The sequence below is a fragment of the Pseudophryne corroboree genome, chromosome 12, assembly GCF_028390025.1.
Source record: "Pseudophryne corroboree isolate aPseCor3 chromosome 12, aPseCor3.hap2, whole genome shotgun sequence".
Lineage (NCBI taxonomy): Eukaryota > Metazoa > Chordata > Amphibia > Anura > Myobatrachidae > Pseudophryne > Pseudophryne corroboree.
In genome coordinates this window covers 37815570-37829125 of record NC_086455.1, presented here as the reverse complement: position 1 = coordinate 37829125, position 13556 = coordinate 37815570, and the positions used below count along the sequence as shown (strand labels likewise).

The 13556-nt window shown below is 46.9% G+C and overlaps 1 protein-coding gene across 1 annotated transcript in view; it reads left to right on the top strand.

Annotated features, from left to right (window-relative positions):
* Positions 1-13556, top strand: part of CHP1 (calcineurin like EF-hand protein 1) — a 55701-nt gene that overhangs the window by 24795 nt on the left and 17350 nt on the right. The gene's annotated exons all lie outside the window — the stretch shown is intronic.

Here is a 13556-nt window from a genome sequence, read left to right as displayed (position 1 = left end):
GGAGCTTTGGTATAATCCCCATGGTCCTTACGGAGTTCCCAGCATCCACTAGGACGTCAGAGAAAATAAGAATTTACTTACCGATAATTCTATTTCTCGTAGTCCGTAGTGGATGCTGGGCGCCCATCCCAAGTGCGGATTGTCTGCAATACTTGTACATAGTTATTGTTAACTAAATCGGGTTATTGTTGTTGTGAGCCATCTTTCCAGAGGCTCCTCTGTTATCATGCTGTTAACTGGGTTCAGATCACAAGTTGTACGGTGTGATTGGTGTGGCTGGTATGAGTCTTACCCGGGATTCAAAATCCTTCCTTATTGTGTACGCTCGTCCGGGCACAGTATCCTAACTGAGGCTTGGAGGAGGGTCATAGGGGGAGGAGCCAGTGCACACCAGGTAGTCCTAAAGCTTTACTTTTGTGCCCAGTCTCCTGCGGAGCCGCTATTCCCATGGTCCTTACGGAGTTCCCAGCACTACGGACTACGAGAAATAGAATTATCGGTAAGTAAATTCTTATTTTTATTATATCCCGCAGTGCCCGGTGGGAAAGCCAGCAGGGGGATAAGGCCTAACCTGTAGCCCCTCCCCCAGGGTGCCATTTGGGTAAATGTTCCCACCCTGGAGCTGCATATCTCTCCCTCACTCCTTGTCAGCCGCCATTACACGGAGCTGCGCAGTTCCTGGGACTGCTTGGGCAAATCCTCCTCTGTAAAGCCGCCTGCTCACCGGGGCTGTGCATTTTACAGGACACTTAAGTATTCTACCTGTCAGGGGACAGTGTTAAGAATTTTGGCTTTAATTATTTATAATTAGGCCAGTAAATGCTCAATTTACATAAACACACAATATATAGGATTTGATGGCAGATAAGAACCACTTGGCCCATCTAGTCTTCCTTAAACACGTGTATATGCAAACACTTACACAGTAGGGTTCATCATTTTGTTGGAAGTCAATAACCATCCTGCTAGGTTATTTTGTTTCCCCCTTTCCCTCCGCCTTGTAATTAGCTTGAGAATATTGGTACTTCATCTACAATTGTTTACTTGTAGTAATTAGTTTTAAGTAAGATCACACTTTACTGTTTGGATGTCTTTATGTTGTGCTTCTGTTCGTGAATGGCTTTGTTTTTTTATTGATGTTTGAGAATTCTAGTATAATATAAGCACATGGTTTAATACTGTAAGAAGTTGAGAATTTGGGTTCATTCTAGCACCCTGCACCTGTCACAACCCGTGCAGTTAATCTTTCCTGCCTGGGGTGTCGCTTTCTGCTCTGGTGCTTCTAGCGCACACTGCTCTGTAACCTCTGTGCTAAGATACAGACCAGAGTGTGCTAGGAGCACCAGAGCAGACAGCAACACCCCAAGCAGGTAAGACTAACTGCACAGGTTGTGACAGGTGCAGGGTGCTAGAATGAACACTAAGAATATTTGATGATATTAATATTTGAGACCTAAGGGATAAACATCACTGCTATTTTGATTCTTTGCTTCCAACACCACAAAATATTCACCACTTTAGGTGGTAGTGCAGCATTGAGCTAGGATGTCTGATGCTATTCAGTCTGTATTTCTCTGACGTCCTATTGGATGCTGGGAACTCCGTAAGGACCATGGGGAATAGCGGGCTCCGAAGGAGGCTGGGCACTCTAGAAAGATCTTAGACTACCTGGTGTGCACTGGCTCCTCCCACTATGACCCTCCTCCAAGCCTCAGTTAGATTTTCGTGCCCGGCCGAGGTTGGATGCACACTAGGGGCTCTCCTGAGCTCTTAGAAAGAAATAGACTTAGGTTTTTTTATTTTCAGTGAGACCTGCTGGCAACAGGCTCACTGCAGCGAGGGACTAAGGGGAGAAGAAGCAAACTCGCCTGCTTGCAGCCGGATTGGGCTTCTTAGGCTACTGGACACCATTAGCTCCAGAGGGATCGACCGCAGGCCCAGTCCTTGGTGTTCGATCCCGGAGCAGCGCAGCCGTCCCCCTTACAGAGCCAGAAGCAAGAAGATGGTCCGGAAAATCGGCGGCATGAAGACTCAGTCTTCACCAAGGTAGCGCACAGCACTGCAGCTGTGCGCCATTGCTCCTCTCACACACTTCACACTCCGGTCACTGAGGGTGCAGGGCGCTGGGGGGGGGGGGCGCCCTGAGGCAGCAATAAAAACACCTTGGCTGGCAAAAATACCTCAATATATAGCCCCAGGGGCTATATATGAGGTAAATACCCCTGCCAGATTCCATAAAAAAGCGGGAGAATAGGCCGCGGAAAAGGGGCGGAGCTATCTCCCTCAAGCACACTGGCGCCATTTTCCCTCACAGCTCCGTTGGAGGGAAGCTCCCTAGCTCTCCCCTGCAGTTTACAACACAGAAACGGGTTAAAAAAGAGAGGGGGGGCATTTAATTTAGGCGCAGTATACATTATATAAAAAAAAAAGCAGCTATAGGGGACATAACTCAGTTAGTCCCTGCATTATATAGCGCTCTGGTGTGTGCTGGCATACTCTCACTCTGTCCCCCCAAAGGGCTTTTGTGGGTCCTGTCCTCGTTTAGAGCATTCCCTGTGTGTCTGCGGTGTGTCGGTACGGCTGTGTCGACATGTTGAATGAGGAGGCTTATATGGTGACGGAGCAGAGGCCGATATATGTGATGTAGCCCCCTGTGGGGCCGACACCAGAGTGGATGGATAGGTAAAAGGTATTAACCGACAGTGTCAACTCCTTACATAAAAGGATGGATGACGTAACAGCTGTGGGACAGCCGGCTTCTCAGCCCGCGCCTGCCCAGGCATCTCAAAGGCCATCAGGGGCTCAAAAACGCCCGCTCTCTCAGATGGCAGACACAGATGTCGACACGGAGTCTGACTCCAGTGTCGACAAGGTTGAGACATATACACAATCCACTAGGAGCATCCGTGACTTGATCCCGGCAATAAAAAATGTTACACATTTCTGACATTAACCCAAGCACCTCTATAAATGGGTTTTTAGGTTTGGGGAGAAAAAACAGGCAGTGTTTTGTTCCCCCATCAGATGAATAAATGAAGTGTGTGAAAAGCGTGGGTTCCCCCGTTTAGAAACTGGTAATTTCTAAAAAGTTACTGATGGCGTACCCTTTCCCGCCAGGAGGATAAGTTACGCTGGGAGATATCCTCTAGGGTGGATAAGGCGCTCACACGGTTGTCAAAAAAGGTGGCACTGCCGTTTTAGGAACGGCCACTTTGAAGGTACCTGTTGATAAAAGACAGGAGGATATCCTGAAGTCTGTATTTACACACTCAGGTACTAGATGGAGACCTGCAGATCGTGCTGCTGCAGCGTGGTCGGTGACCCTGTCAAACATGAGAACATATTAAAGACGTCGTCTTATATATGAGGGATGCACAGAGGGATATTTTGCCGGCTGGCATCCAAAATTAATGTATTGTCCATTCTGTCAGGAGGGTATTAGAGACCTGTCACGGGACAGGTGATGCTGACTTTAAAAGGATTCTGCCTTATAAGGGTGAGGAATTATTTGGGGATGGTCTCTGGGACCTCGTATCCACAGCCACAGCTGGGAAGTAATATTTTTACCTCGGGTTTCCTCACAGACTAAGAAAGCACTGTATCGGGTACAGTCCTTTCGGCTTCAGAAAAGCAAGCGGGTCAAAGGCGTTTCCCTTCTGTACAGAGACAAGGGAAGAGGGAAAATCCTCTGAGCCCACAGCATGACGCGGGGGCTCCACAGGTGTAGCCAGGTACGGTGGGGGGCCGTCTAAAAAATTTCAGAGATAAGTGGGCTCGCTCACAGGTGGATCCCTGTTTCTTTCAAGAAGTATGTCAGGGGTACAAGCTGGAATTCGAGATATCTCCCCCCAGCCGTTTCCTAGATTATGGCTTGCCGACAACTCCCTCGGGCAGGGAGGCTGTACTAAAGGCAATTAATAAGCAGTATTCCCAACAGGTAATACTCAAGTGCCCCTACTTCAACAAGGACGGGGTTACTATTTTACACGGGTTGGGGTACCGAAACCGCATGGTTCGGTGTGACCCATTTATATTAAAATCCTTGAACACATACATAAAAAAATTCAAGTTCAAGATGGAATCGCTCGGGGCGGTTATTGCAAGCCTGGACGAGGGGGATTACATGGTATCCCAGGACATCAAGGATGCTTACCTGCATGTCCCCATTTACCATCCTCGCCAGAAGTACCTCAGATTTGTGGTACAGGATTACCATTACCAAGTCCAGACAGGACTGTACAAGGCACAGAGGGTGTTTACCGGGGTAATGGCCGAAATGATGATACTCCTTTGAAAAGGGAGTTTTTAATTATCCCGTACTTGGACAATCTCCTTATAAGGGCGAGGTCCAAGGAGCAGTTGCTAGTCGGGGTAGCACTATTTTGGAAAGTGCTACAACAGCAGTTGGATTCTAAACAGTCCAAAGTCACAGCTGGTTCCTATGACACGTCTACTGTTCCTGGGGATGGTTCTGGACGCAGACCAGAAATAAGTGTTTTTCCGGGAGGAGAAAGCCAAGGAGCTGTCATCTCTAGTCAGAGACCTCCTGAAGCCAAAACAGGTAACGGTGCATCATTGCACGCGAATCCTGGGAATAAGGGTAGCTTCCTACGAAGCAATCCCATTCGGCAGGTTCCATGCAAGAATTTTTCAGTGGGACCTGTTGGACAAGTGGTCCGGATCGCATCTTCAAATGCATCGGCTGATACCCTGGTCCTTGGAGACAGGGTTATCTCTAAAATGGTGGCTGCAGAGTGCCCATCTTAAGGAGGGGCCGCAGGTTCGACATACTGGACTAGGTCCTAGTGACCATGGAGGCCAGCCTTTGAGGCTGGGGGCAGTAACACAGGGAAGAAAATTCCAAGGACTTTGGTCAAGTCAGGTGACTTCTCTACACAGGCAAGACCTCTGCTTCAAAACCAGCCGGTACTGATCCAATCAGACAACATCACGGCGGTCGCCCATGTAGACCAACAGGGCGACACAGGAAGCAGGATGGCGATGGCAAAAAGCCACAGGGATTCTCCGATGGGCGGAAAATCATGTGTTAGCACTGTCAACAGTGTTCATTCCCGGAGTGGACAACTGGGAAGCTGATCTTCTCAGCAGACGACCTCCTCCCGGGAGAGTGGGGACTTCATCCAGAAGTCTTCCAAAGGATTGTACACCTTTGGGAAAGGCCACAGGTGGACATGATGGCGTCCCGCCTCAACAAAAAGCTATAAAAGATATTGCGCAAGGTCAAGGGACCCTCAGGCGATAGTTGTGGACGCTCTGGTAACACCGTGGGTGTACCAGTCGTTTTATGTGTTCCCTCCTCTGCCCCTCATACCAAAGGTATTGAGAATAATAATAAGAAGGCGAGGAGTAAGAACGATACTCGTGGTTCCGGATTGGCCAAGAAGAGCTTGGTACCCAGAACTTCAAAAAATTATATCAGAGGACCCATGGCCTCTGCCGCTCAGACAGGACCTGCGGCAGCAGGGGCCCTGTCTGTTCCAAAACTTACCGCGGCTGCGTTTGACGGCATGGCGGTTGAACGCCGGATCCTGAAGGAAAAGGGCAGTCCGGAGGAAGTCATTCCTACGCTTATTAAAGCTAGGAAAGAGGTTACAGCAAATCATTATCACCGCATATGGCGGAAGTATGTTACATGGTGTGAGGCCAAAAAGGCCCCAACAGCGGAATTTCAACTAGGTCGATTTCTGCATTTCCTGCAAGCAGGAGTGAATATGGGCCTAAAACTGGGCTCCATTAAGGTACAGATCTCGGCTCTGTCGATTTTCTTTCAAAAAGAACTAGCTTCAGTACCTGAAGTTCAGACTTTTGTAAAGGGAGTGCTGCATATTCAGCCCCCGTTTGTGCCCCCTGTGGCACCTTGGGATCTCAACGTGGTGTTGAGTTTCTTAAAATCACTTTGGTTTGAACCACTAAAAACCGTGGATCTGAAATATCTCACGTGGAAGGTGGTCATTGGCGGCTTTGTCCTGTAAAAGCCCTTATCTGATTTTCCATATGGATAGGGCAGAATTGAGGACACGTCCCCAGTTTCTCCCTAAGGTGGTGTCAGCGTTTCACCTGAACCAGCCTATTGTGGTGCCTGCGGCTACTAGGGACTTGGAGGGCTCCAAGTTGTTAGACGTGGTCAGGGCCCTGAAAATATATGTTTCCAGGACGGCTGGAGTCAGAAAATCTGACTCGCTGTTTATCCTATATGCACCCAACAAGCTGGGTGCTCCTGCTTCTACGCAGACTATTGCTCGTTGGATTTGTAGTACAATTCAGCTTGCACATTCTGTGGCAGGCCTGCCACAGCCAAAATCTGTCAATGCCCATTCCACAAGGAAGGTGGGCTCATCTTGGGCAGCTGCCCGAGGGGTCTCGGCTTTACAACTTTGCCGAGCTGCTACTTGGTCAGGGGCAAACACGTTTGCAAAATTCTATAAATTTGATACCCTGGCTGAGGAGGACCTGGAGTTCTCTCATTCGGTGTTGCAGAGTCATCCACACTCTCCCGCCCGTTTGGGAGCTTTGGTATAATCCCCATGGTCCTTACGGAGTTCCCAGCATCCACTAGGACGTCAGAGAAAATAAGAATTTACTCACCGGTAATTCTATTTCTCGTAGTTCGTAGTGGATGCTGGGCGCCCGTCCCAAGTGCGGTGTATCTGCAATACTTGTACGTAGTTATTGTTAACTAAATCGGGTTATTGTTGAGCCATCTGTTGAGAGGCTCGGTTGTTTCATACTGTTAACTGGGTTTCATATCACGAGTTATACGGTGTGATTGGTGTGGCTGGTATGAGTCTTACCCGGGATTCAAAATCCTTCCTTATTGTGTACGCTCGTCCGGGCACGGTGTCCTAACTGAGGCTTGGAGGAGGGTCATAGTGGGAGGAGCCAGTGCACACCAGATAGTCTAAGATCTTTCTAGAGTGCCCAGCCTCCTTCGGAGCCCGCTATTCCCCATGGTCCTTACGGAGTTCCCAGCATCCACTACGGACTACGAGAAATAGAATTACCGGTGAGTAAATTCTTATTTTTATTCCACTTTAAAGACTTGTAAAAACATAAGGTGTGTACACACGGTGAGATCCTTGCTATGCCCGACTTTGACTATGCGATTTCCCTTGAACTCCCCCAGAGCCCAGATAGCACAGATTTTTACTATCTGTACTTTCGATTTTGTCTATTTACTATTTTTCATGCAGGGTCCACAGGATACACTGGGCTATAATGGAGCGACAGCGGATTTGCACAAGTCAAAGCTTTTTGGCCTCCCACCATGCAACGAGCCCATCCATATAGCCTGACTCGGGCAAATCGTTTTTTTGTTTGGTGCGGCAGGAGCCGGGCCATGGTCAGAGGGCTGCTGGTTATTAGCAGCCATAAGCTTTCTTATTTTGTTTTTATAGTCTTACTATTTTTTCTGAGTGATCTTTCTAAACAGTGTCTTATACGTACCATAGAAAGTTTCACTCCAACAACTCTCCGCCAGGTCGCGACAACGCTTACCCACGAGTACAGTGCTGCTTCGGCGGGCGTCTGTGTCGGATATACTAGCAGGTCCAGCAGACATTACCAGGCTGTGGCCGGAGCACGGGCAGAAGGTAAGGCATCTGTTCCGCTTAGAGGGGGAACGCGGACACAGCCACACTGTTTTAGGAGGAGACTACCAAACAGTTGCTGATGCGGCTGCCACCGAGAGTGCACCAGCGCTAGGCCTTAGGGATCATAGGCTTCAGGGGTAGTATGAGGGCACGGCCCTAGGGTTGATGTCAGCAGGGGGGAGTCGGACGCTCCCCTGGTCGCCCTTCCCCCTAGTTCATGACCAGTTTCCTCAGTGTCTCCCGCCATGAACTGCTTTTCCCGCTTCCGTCTCAGGCGCTGTGTACTCAGGGGACCCAGTCGCAGCATAGGCGGCTGTGTGACTGGTGCTTCGGTGTTCACTTGGGCGTCTGTGTTCAGTATAGGTTCACGGAGCGATTGTGTACGCTAGCAGCGTCTGGATCCACTCGGCGTTCGCAAATGTATTGTTCGGTCTTGGAAGCGGGGTGAGTCTCCCTGTATCCCACTCTGAGTGGGTAATACAGCACTAAGGGGGTCATTCAAACCTGATCGCACGCCAGGTTTTTTCGCGGCGCTGCTATCAGGTTAGAACTGCACATGTATGACACGCCTGCGCATTGCGGTGCATACACAAGTACAAAGCGGATCGATGCCCAGTGATGGATTGTACCAAGAATCCGTTCACACAGCCGATCGCAAGGAGATTGACAGGAAGAGGGCGTTTGTGGGTGTCAACTGACCATTTGCTGGGAGTGTTTGGTAAAATGCAGGCGTGTCCAGGCGTTTGCAGGGCGGGTGTCTGACGTCAATTCTGGCCCCGGACAGGATGAAGTGATCGCAGCGGCTGAGTAAGTTCTGAGCTACTCAGAAACTGCACAGAACTTTTTTTGTACTGCCCGGCTGCACATGCGATCGCACACTTGCAAAGCGAAAAAAACAACTCCCCTATAACAGTTGATAACAGTATTTCTCCGAAGTCCACAGGTTCCACAGGGATCCCACCCTGACGCACCTGATTTGAGGATCCTTTTACTCACTAAACTCTTCCCTTTTGTACGGTAAGGTGTGCATGTGTGTTCTGGCGTGATTAGGGCTCTACATGATGCTCCTGCCTTGAGCTTCGGAATATAATTGATTTGCCGGAGGCAGGATATATGGACAGGCCTGTTGCATGCTGGGAGACCGAAAAGCTTTGACCGTTTGGTGCAAATCCGCTGTCGCTCCACTATATCCCAATGTATCCTGTGGACTTGGGAGAAATACTGTTATCAACGGTAAGTTCTTACCATAACGTATATTTTGACTAAGTGGCAATTTTAACTATACTTTGTACTAGATAGTATACTAGATAGTCTAGATTGACTTGCCTGCACAGTCTATCTAGCCTTACGATACCGACCCCTCGGGAGCGCGAATCTGTATCGCAAGCTGTCTAACACCTTGAGATATGCACAAACTTTCTTTAAGATTTTGACTATATAGTTAAAATCTTAGATTTATCTCACCGCGTGTACACACCTTTAGTTTACTTCTGTATAAAAAGTTCAAATAAAATGTTTTATGTGCCGTTAGGTATTTGCAATATAATCTCACTACCTGGTTTATTATTTTAAGAAAATGAGAATATTGTAAAGACTGTTTTATTATAATATATCTGAGAAATAAACATCTCGGCTATTTTGTGGCCCCAACTCCCCTGTTCTGCATCCATTCTAAAGTAGTGGAGAAATATGTTTACCACCTTAGGTGTTAGCTTGTAAAAACTAAACTTTCAAATAAAATGTTTTATATGCAGTCAGGTATTTGCAATGATCACTTTTTAACAGACACTGGTGCTAGAAGTATTCCAGAAATAGAAGGGTAAGTTGTTTTAATGTGTGTTTGCTTTGCCACGGGTCACTGGCTCATTAACCAGGTGTAGCAGTTGATTTACAGACGGACACAATACTGACGGTCAAAATACCGTCATTCATTATACCGACATGTTCAAAATGCAGACATAGTCAGAATACCGATATTTGATATGCCCATCTGTTGCGGGTGTGTAAAGGTCCGTACACACTGGCCGATATATCGGCCGTTCTCTTGAACGGCCGATATATATATCGCGGGTCCGTCGGCCAGTGTGTACGGCCGATACGTCTGTGAACTCCGTAGTTTAGCCGTATCGCGTCGGCCCCGCAGCACAGCCGACGGCCAATATATCTACCGATATATTGGCGCGTCGCTGTGTGTACGGCGGTCGGCCGACCGCCCATACACATGCTGCGGCGGTGGTTGACAGCTGAACTGGTCGGGTGTGTGTACACGCCCGCCCAGTTCATGACGTCAGTCCCCGACAGATCGGGCAGTGTGTATGCTCAACACACTGCCCGATCCGTCCATAGATATATCTGCCGATCAATTGATCGGCAGATATATCTACCAGTGTGTACCCACCTTAAGATGGGGTATACTATTAGCGGTGAAAAACTGACTTGCCAATTTTTTTTATTTTTTTTTAAATCCTTTTAGGACGCCAGAAAAAAAAAATACCTGAGCGAGAATACAGTTTTGGTGAAATGTGTGTATTCGCAGTCCCAGCCCCGTTTTTTACTGCTTTCGGGGGTTTTGTTTTGGCTGTCTGCACAGATCTAGTTAGCTCACCTTGCATGTACATAAAGAACACTGGGTAGCACAGATCACTCGGCACACATCACTGTGTGTATAGCGGTGTGTGCGCTGAGCGATCTGTGCGAACCTAGATCACTTAGCACGCAGGCACAAGTTGCCCGCGTGTATGGCCCCTTAGTCAATTCAATTTTACTATCTGCGCTTAAGTATGGCTATCCTTAAAACGTGGACTGTTAAGGTGCGTTATTGTCCGAGGTTGGGAACCACTGAGTTACACTGAAGCCACGCGTCCTGTTGTATTCCTGCTGCATCCGTTCCTGTAATTTGTGGAGGGAGGCCGGCGCTTTTCCTGTCTGCAGCCAAATCTACATAGGTAGCAAAATGGGTCCTGTTCCAAGCACTTTTTATGTTTGCACTAACAATTGCATCCAATTCTGCATGAAGCCCTCTATCTGAAAAATATCGTATTGGTTTGAGTGTTAAAAAAAAGAAAATGACAAATTTTTTTGATACCATCTGAAAAATGACAGTTGAACCAATTTACCTATTTTCTAGCAGCAGAAAGTGTTAAAGGCTGTAGCAGCCTAATACGGCATAACTTGCTTAAACTGGTAAAAGCTGGATGTTGTGTTCCTAATTGCCTCCTGAGTAATTATGTCATGGGGGCAACCAATTAATTTCCTTGCTCATAAACTAATTGCAAACCATTCTGCGATTTAGTGTTTAATGTAGTATACTCATTTATTTAAGGCATGTTATTGTCTTGCTCTTAAAGACATTAAGTAACTTTTTAACTCCATAAGCATGTTATGAGGAACATAAAGGCTAACCATATTTTATAGCATTCTGCGTTTTGTGATATATAGTTTCTATTTGTGTGGGGTATGGGTGACCTTTTACTTGTGTTTATTGACAATATAATAAAGAGAGAGAGGGTCTGCATAAGACACACTAGATATGTATTACAAGATAACTTATTTAATTATAGTCGCGCCGGACACCGGCACCCACTTACTGGTCTGTAACCGCTCGTCTATGGTGGATCCTGCGGGGCAGTGGGAGGGCGGTTTCCGGCTCCCGCTCCTTTTCCAACTCTTTGCTGCTTCCATAGGGATGCGCGCCGCTCTGCACTAAATGTAAAGGGGCGAGTGTTATTTTTGTGCCCAAATTGGAACTCCTAAATAAGGAAGTCCTTGACAACACTCCTGTATCAGAGGCTACACTCATTCCAGTGTTCTGCGTTAGCGTCCTGATCCTGGTTCCTGCCTTCCCTGTGCTCTGTTCCTGGGTCCTGCCTTACGTGTGCGCCATTCCTGCCACCCTAGTGTTTGTCTCCTGACTCCATACCCGTTCCTAACCTAGCCGTTCGTCTCTGACCCGTTCAGTTGTCAGTCATCTCTGTGTTTAAAACCTCACAGCAAATAATGTCCATTTTCCACTGATCCCTAAATCTGGGGGTTATTGCGGGGACCCGTGACCCTTTCACAGCCTGGAGAGAGTCGCTTTCCCGTTGCAAGGAGATAATGTCATCTCTAAGCACCGACACTGCACCCATGTGCAGTGTCAACAGTGCTGACCTAGGAGTAACTTAGTCAGTGTCGGCGATTCGTCAGGTCTCCCGTACACATATGCAGATGTGCAGCTATCTTTTCAGCGTTGTGTGCTCCAGGTCCGATCTGATATATATGTGAGCCTTGTAATATATGATTTGTGGACATTACAAACAATATATCAACCAGTGTGTACCCAGCATCATACCCTGTCGTCACTTTTACACTCCAGATCAATACAGGATGTTCAGACTACTAGACCTCCATAACTTGAGGTTTAATAAGCCAACAAGGCAGGCACTGAGGTAATCCTATAATCATTCAGTGTTATGTCCCTTAATTGTTTGTTGTGGGATTATTTATTCATTACCAGTTATTTGTATAGCGCACGCATATTCCGTAGCACTTTACAGACAATATTTGGCCATTCACATCAGTCCCTGCACCAGTGGAGCTTACAATCTATATTCCCTATCACATGTACACACCCATTCATGCTAGGGTTGATTTTTGTTTGGAGCCAATTAACCTACCAGTATATTTTTGGGTTGTGGAAGGAAATAGGAGTACCTGGAGGAAACCCACTCAAGCATGTAGAGAATATATAAACTCCACACAGGGTCATGATGGGTATCGAACACATGACCTCAGTGCTGTGAGGCGGTAATGCTAACCATTACACCTTTCCATGGAACGGGATAGTACTCGAGAACAGTGTCCGTTTCACCACTAAGGAAAAAAGAACTAAACCAGTATAATGGGGCCCTGTCATTTAGTCGGGTTGGTATCACGAGACCGACGTTTGGGATCACATCTAGTCATGCTATATACCGCTGCAGCTGTATTCTGGGTGTGGCACCCCTAAAGATTGAGGGTTGCATTGCTGTTGGAATACAACCCTTGGGAATGCTTATCCGAACTGCTGCACTGTTTGTTGTTGTATAGGTTCTAAAGGTAGTTATATGGTCACTCTTCCCACTACTAAGGGTGTTAGTAGTTATGGGGTGCAGTCTAGGGCCCCTTCCCTATATGGTGTGCGTCTAAGGCCCTTTCCCTATATATTCTTCCCACTGCTGTCTGCTATGATTGATAAATGGAGCTATATTGGTGCTATGACTGAAAGTCCCTGTATGTATAATATGCATTGGTTTCACGAATATCAATAAACTCCAACTGAAGTTTACTTTTGTGCTGATAAAATCCTCAAGATGTTTGTGTTCCAGCGGAAACGTGTTCTATAGCAGACTGTCCTAATGTAATGTGTGTATTGGCACACTACCATTATTGTATTTGTATATACTTTAGGGAGTGCTATTACACTGTGATAGTCCTATGTAAGCAACCTTGCTTTATACCAGTTTTGAGAAAGTTCTAATGTGGAATTTAACCCTAGCAACACAGGGCACGGAATATTGTCACGTTCCATTGGACCATGTGTAATGTACTTCGTTTGGATTGTAGATCACTGTTGGTTCATTACTCAGCATTTGTTTTCATTTCCTCATATTACTGAAGTTAGATTAAAGCGGAGTGATCGTCTTAGTTCATAGGAATACTCGGATGTCTGACGCAGACATGTAACACAAGAACATATAAAATCTTGGGATATTGTAAATGTTTTTAATTTTGTTCAGAAACCGATCATCCTTATTTTCTTTTGTCCGTGAAAAATTGTGTAAGCGGTGTACACGCATAAACGACTGTGTGACCAGGCAATAATATCTAATACATCTCATCGCAATACACACTACATGATCCACCGCACAATTGCTCATTGTATCATTACATGCTGCATGTAGCACGACGACGGTGGTAGAATCGTCC